Source organism: Arachis ipaensis, chromosome B08, assembly GCF_000816755.2.
Source record: "Arachis ipaensis cultivar K30076 chromosome B08, Araip1.1, whole genome shotgun sequence".
Taxonomy (NCBI): Eukaryota; Viridiplantae; Streptophyta; class Magnoliopsida; order Fabales; family Fabaceae; genus Arachis; species Arachis ipaensis.
The window spans coordinates 10273765-10280439 of record NC_029792.2 but is presented as its reverse complement, the minus strand read 5'-3'; the positions used below and the strand labels follow the sequence as shown (position 1 = coordinate 10280439).

Here is a 6675-nt window from a genome sequence, read left to right as displayed (position 1 = left end):
GCCTCTCTCGGTTCTCTCGGTTGTTGATGACGAGCTTGTTCCGAAGGTCGGAATGACCTTTACCACCCTTGAAGATGCTGGAAAATTTTACACCAAGGCTGCCAAGGCTGCAGAGTTTTCTACAAGAGTTCAGATCGGTGCACAAATAGGAAGGGAAACGAGATTAAGAACCAACTGATTACATGTAGCAGAGAGGAAAAATGGAAATCTAAAATATCTCCGACCGAGAAGACCAATCCGACAGCCGGTTTAAACTGTCCTGCAAGAATTTATATACACACATTGAAGGATGTCGGTGCTTGGATCATTTCAAAGGTTGTGCTGGATCATTCACACCCCTGCTGTCCAAGCAAAGCAGAGATGCTCAAACAGCACAGGGAACTAAGCATGTCCATTCGTCGTACGATAGAGAATAACGAGGAGGCCAGTATCAGACCAAGCAAAACCTACCAATCATTTGTTGTGGCTGCCGGGGGTCACCGCGAGTTAAATTTTATCGAAAAGGACGTGAGGAATTACATTACCAGGGAAGTGCGGAATGTTTCCGAACAAGAAGATGCAAAGAAATTCGGGAAATATTTGTTAAGAATGAAAGAGAAGAATCAGGATTTCTTTTTTGAGCTCCAACTCGAAGAGGATCAATCGATTAAGCTGGCTTTTTGGGCCGATGCAAGAAGCAGAGCTGCCTTTGAGTATTTCGGAGACGTCATTTCATTCGATACCACCTACAATACAAACAGGTAACAAACTGTCCCTGTTTATGATGCTAAATTAATTTATTTTTACGAATCCGCAGCAGAGGTGTATATTGGCTGTTTCATTGGGTGTATACGAAGCATTTGTTAGGGTGTACCTAATGATTTTGCATTCTGGACCATGGTAATTTGTTTCAGGTATAATTTGGTCTGTGGTTCTTTTGTCGGGGTGAATCACCACGGTCAGTCAACACTTCTCGGATGCTCTTTGATGAAGAACGAAGAAACTGAATCATTCAAATGGTTATTTCAATGCTGGCTTCGTTGCATGGGAGGAAATGCTCCGAAAGGGTTTCTCACCGATCAGTGCGCATCAATGAAAAGGGCTTTAGAGGCCTGTATGCCAACGACAATTCAGCGTTGGTGTATTTGGCACATCATGAAGAAGATTCCAAGCAAATTAAACGGGTACAAGGGACATGCCGATATTGAACAAGAAATGAGCCAAGTTGTTTGGAACTCTCATAGCAAAGACTCATTCGATAGGAATTGGAATGATTTTCTGCTGAATTTTGGTCTTGCAGACAACAAGTGGCTTTCAGGTAATGTCTTTTTAAAATCTGCAGCAGAGGTGTAAAATGCATGTTCCCTCGGGTGTATTTATAGTCTGTGTTTTGGTGTATTATGCAGATCTGTACGAAGACCGTCACATATGGGTTCCTATCTATCTGGATCACCACTTCTGGGCAGGGATGAGAAGCACACAAAGGAGCGAGAGCATGCAATCATTTTTTTAACAAGTATATCACCCGGAACAGCTCGCTTATTCAGTTTGTCAAACAATACGATAATTGCCTCGGAAGCAGGGAGCAAGCAGAGAAAGAATTAGATGCTGCAGATTTTCATACGGTCATACCGTGTGCAACCAAATCCTCCATTGAAGCTCAGTTTCAAGATGCGTACACTCACGCAAAGTTTAGGGAAGTCCAAGCACAATTCAGAGGAAAGGCGAATTGTATCACCAGATTAAAGAATTCCGCTCTAGGCTATTCAGTATACGAAGTCGGAGAACAAGTTTCCAGCTCAATATTCAACAAGTTCGTGGTTACTTACGACTCAGTTGCAGCCGAGGTAAAATGCCAATGCTTATTATTCGAGTCGAGAGGGATACTGTGCCGTCACGCACTAAGCGTGTTAAGCTTCGAACAAGTAAGCCAAGTGTCCCCTAGATACATACTGGAACGATGGAGCAAGAAGGTAAAGAAGCGACACACACACATCAAGAGCAGCCACGACGAGCCACTAATGGAGCCAAGAAGCAAGAGGTTCGACCAATTGGTTTTTCGTTCGCAAAATATTTGCAAATTTGCCTCCGAATCGGAGGAGCTGACTGCAATTCTGCACCGTGCGTATGATAACGTCATGGCCGAGATGGAAGCATTAAAAGCCAAAAGGAAGGAGACATCTTCTTTATCCCACGAAGAAGCCAACTTGGAATCCGTTAACGAGCTTCAAAGCCCGCCAAGGATTCGAACAAGAGGACGTCCAAAAAACAGGCTAGGTTCAAAGCTGGAGAAACAGATTGCAAATGCCACAAAGAAGAAGAAGACGAAAGTTTTAAGCGAGGTAAAAGTAATGTTCTTTAAATTTGTGGCGATTGAGTTTATTTTTCTCGTTAATAGGTTAGCTAATGTGTGAATGTTATATTCAGATAAACCTGTTTGATGCTGCATCAGCGGCGCATTCAAATTCCTGCCAATATCAAGGACACGTTATGAATTATCAGTTCAGGGTACCAGCAGCAGGGGATAACTCTTTGGGTGTATAGTTTTATAGAATATGGGTGTAAAAGCACTGTTCTTTTGGGTGTATTTTTGTTAATTCACAGTTTACATATAGACACATATATAGATACATATAGAACAAAAGCTGTAAAAATTCGCAGGTTATGGGTGTATATTTGATTTGATATTTTTCTTCATATTTTAGTATATGTAATTCATACATTTTGAATACAGCACAGACAGTTTGGGTGTATATTTTATGCAATATTGGGTGTATTATTAGACTTGCGTTGGGTGTAACAGTTTATAATTTGCGTTTATATATGCCTTGATTTTTTCCTTCATATTTTACCACCTGTAATACAGTTTTTGAATACATCACAGACAGTTTACCAGCACAGATAGTTTAACTATGGGAAAAAATATACATGGAATAGAAGTTGTTGATAAATGGCAAATATTTACATCATTTGTTCAATTTACAAACTACCCAGCAGTTGGATTACGCAATTTCTATATCAGTAGAATTAATCTGACAAAACAGACTCAATAATACAGAGGATTGCTTCGACAGCCTTATAGCACTACTCTCTCTAATTGCCCGATCTCTTTCTTTATTCATCTCACTGAATAGTATCCGGGAAGCATACTCCACTCTATAGTGGTCCACATCCTCCTACAATTAAAAAGTATATTCTGTTTAAACAGCAATATTAATTCAGTAAAGTAATACAGAGTTATATAGTTCTAAAGACAGTTACCTGTGGCCAATTATCCCATTCATACTTCCCCTTTTTGATGTTTTCCGGCTCAATTAACTCCATCCACTTCATAACGTAGATAGCGCAGTCATAGCTGAAAACGAAGAAAATAAATTACAAATCTCATTTACAAAAGTTTAATGTTCAGACTCACAAATTTATACCTTGTTTTTTGGCCTGATATTTTAACATATGATGCTTTAATTTTCTTCTCGTTCTCCCCTTTCTGCAGAGGTTCCCCGCCGGCATATGTTATCAATCTTGAAAATACATATTCCTTAAATAGCAAAACAAATTAGTAATACACCCGAATAAATGCACAAGATACACCCAACTGAATGGACAATATACACCCAACACAACTAACGAAATAGACCTAAATATTAAAGTAAAGAAGACAGAGGCAACTTACAGTGAATTTATTAACCTTTTTTCTCTCATCGCTTGGAGCTTTTTTGTGTAGCGGGTCAAGTATATGACATTTCCGCTTTGTTGTATTTATCAGCCATAACCACCAATGCCCCAAGTGGCAAACAGGAGCAAAAATCTGAAGGATTGCCACATTTCAACAGTGTGTTATTTTATTTGGCATATAAGTAAATAAGCATACTAACAAAATTAGCAAACGAAAACTTACATATGGATGCGAAGTTAATTTTTTTCTATCTATGAAGGGAATGAAACTCGGGTAGGCTTCCACCCTGAATTCCTTTTTCGTTTTCGGTGATATGAATTCCCCCTTTGGGTGATCCGAAAGTGCCATGCTCTGCAAGAAATGAAATACTAAACTTACACCCAATTGAACATAAAAAATACACCCAAATCAATAAAAAAATACACCCAAAGTTCGTAGAAGTAACACTTACCACAATATCGGGGGAGGGGGAGACAGTATATTTGTTCTTGAAACCTCTTTTCATTTTTCTGGTTGAGGATGAGGCAGATGGCAGATACAATCTAGAAATATTTTTTGGACCAAATCGTCCAATTGTTCTATCAAATTTGCAGATTCTGGAGATTTTGCCCTTTCTGTCTCCTCCCCCTCCTCCCCCTCCTGGCTTGAATCAGTCAATCCAAGGCTGAATGATGGCACCCCTGGATCTGTTTTAGGAACATAGGATGCTGTCCGTGCCATCATCAACAGGGCAGCAGCGTCTTCTGCGTCTGGTCATGTATAAGAATAAGAATAAGAATAAGAATATACGGATGATAAGCAAAGATTGATTTTAGTCTGATGAACTTACATTTTAGTTGGAGCTGGGGGAAGCATGGGTGTGGTCTCGTGAAGTTGTTTGGGGGTTTCAGGAGTGCTGCACAGTTTCAAAAAATTAATCACGGCGTAAAAAAAACTAATCAGGAACAATATACACCCAAACTGTTAGCAAATATACACCCAAACTCTAAACAAATATACACTCAATACTATTTCTTACGTTTCTGTAGTCCCTTCAATCTGTAGCATAGGGGTTGGTTCAAAATCTGTCTCAGTAGTTGTTTGGGATGCCGGCACAAAAACCTGAATCGGGACTTTAAACAAGAAGAAAAATGAAAGGTTAACAACGCCTTTGAAAATAATAAGCTTATAAGGTTGAAATATTCTTGCAAAACTCACACTGCAAGCACATCCGACGGTGTCTGTTCCCTCACAACCATCATATTCGAATCAGCCGGACTCAACCTAAAATACACCCAAAGAAATTCAAGAAATACACCCGAACAATTCAAAAAGAAGACAGGCTTTGTTTTTTTGAGAACTTACACACTTGCAGTTTTTGCTTTTTTTTCCTGCCTTTTTTTCTTGAATAAAATAATAAAAGGCTTTTTTTTCTAAAAAAAATATATACAGAATTAGAAGTAGAAGGGTAATAGAAGAACAAAAGTAACGGTTATTTGAAAGAGAAATTACATGCTCTGTGACGGCTGGTTTACACTACTCTGTTCTGTGCGCCCTTGAGAGGAAGGACCATCACTTCCCAAGTTCACAGCCGGTATTCTAAAACAGATTTCATGTTATTCAGACAAAATAAGATACAGGTATAAAATACACCCAAATGAATGCACAAGATACAACCAACCGAATGGACAATATACACCCAACACAACAAACTTAATATCCCAACTTAGTAAACAACATACACCCAACTTGATCCACAAAATACACCCAAATGGTTCCACAAAATACACCCAAATCATGATAACAAGATTTTATTAAATAATAAAGCTTCTTACGTTTCAGACGACACATAGCGACCTTCTGTCGATCGCAGGTCAGCTCGGTTCTCCCTGCGAAACAAAATACACCCAACTCGAAAAAGAAATTACACCTAAGTATGGTACTTACTTTTTCCCCTTTTTGCTGGGGTGTTTTCTTCCTGAATCCTCTGAGTCTTCTTGAGTCTCAGACTCAGAGGTAGAAGTGTCACTGTCAGTAGCTGTTTCTGTCTCCGAAGACGATGTTGGACTCGCCTTCCTTTTTTTTGTTTTTTTGATTTATTGTTTTTTTTTCTTTTTTTCTTTTTTTTTCATTTTTTCTCTTGCTCTTGTCTCCGCCATCTTCACAATCCCCTGAAACATTAGATATTTTAGCTAGCAGCATTTAGGTAAATAAAATACAAGCAACATATTATGTTTACTTACCAAAATTTCCTCTCTTTCTGCAGTCATTCTTTCCACCAATTGCTCCTTAGTCCAGTTGGCAATCCAAGGCTTTGGTGGTCTTTCAGCCCTCTTCTTGCCTTTGTTTTCTGAAAGATGAAAGTATATTATCATCAGGGCAAAGAGGCAGCTATCAATTGCCTTCTTCTTCTTCTCCTGGTAGTCTGTGATGCCCTTGATCATGAAGGTCAAAACATGCCCCCCCCAGTTTCTCTCCGATATGCCGTCCATCTTAAAAATTGGGGCCAGGTGCATGGGTGATATTTTGTTTATCATCGTTGGTAAAAGGAACGCCATCTGTATGTAGAGGATGAATATCCTCTTGAACATCAGGCGTTCCTCTTCGTTGCCAACGCCGATTTCCATCATTTCATCGGTAAGACTTTTGAGGGTCTTACCCTGGAATCTTCTAAAAATTATTTTGTCATCATCAGAAAGTTTCTTATACTCAACTTTCTCAGGAAACATATTTCCTACAAAAAGAAAAACAACAAAGTATCAAAGTCGGTTCAAATACACTCAAGCATCAACCTTAAATACACCCAAGCATCAACTTAATATACACCTATAATTTTGAGCTAGTTACCTGTTGCATTGATGCCAAGCGCATCACCTATTGTTTTTGGTGTTATTTGGAAAGAACCATATCCTGTTTTCAGTCTGTTCTCCCCAAGTTTGAAGTTGTTTACCAGTTCCCTTAAGAGTTGGTGATCCACCCTTAGTGGTGGGATGTGCATCAACCCACTAAATCCGAGATCCCTCACAATCGCCTTCTTCTCC

At 39.2% G+C, this 6675-nt stretch overlaps 2 long non-coding RNA genes across 2 annotated transcripts; both read right to left on the bottom strand.

Moving 5' to 3' along the window:
• Positions 3285-3664, bottom strand: LOC110265201. Its single transcript, XR_002351540.1, has 3 exons — positions 3653-3664; positions 3405-3517; positions 3285-3334 (listed from the first exon to the last, which is right to left on the bottom strand). It is a non-coding gene; the product is annotated as an uncharacterized LOC110265201 (long non-coding RNA).
• On the bottom strand, positions 3681-4153 carry LOC110265200. The gene is made up of 3 exons (XR_002351539.1): positions 4107-4153; positions 3878-4006; positions 3681-3787 (listed from the first exon to the last, which is right to left on the bottom strand). It is a non-coding gene; the product is annotated as an uncharacterized LOC110265200 (long non-coding RNA).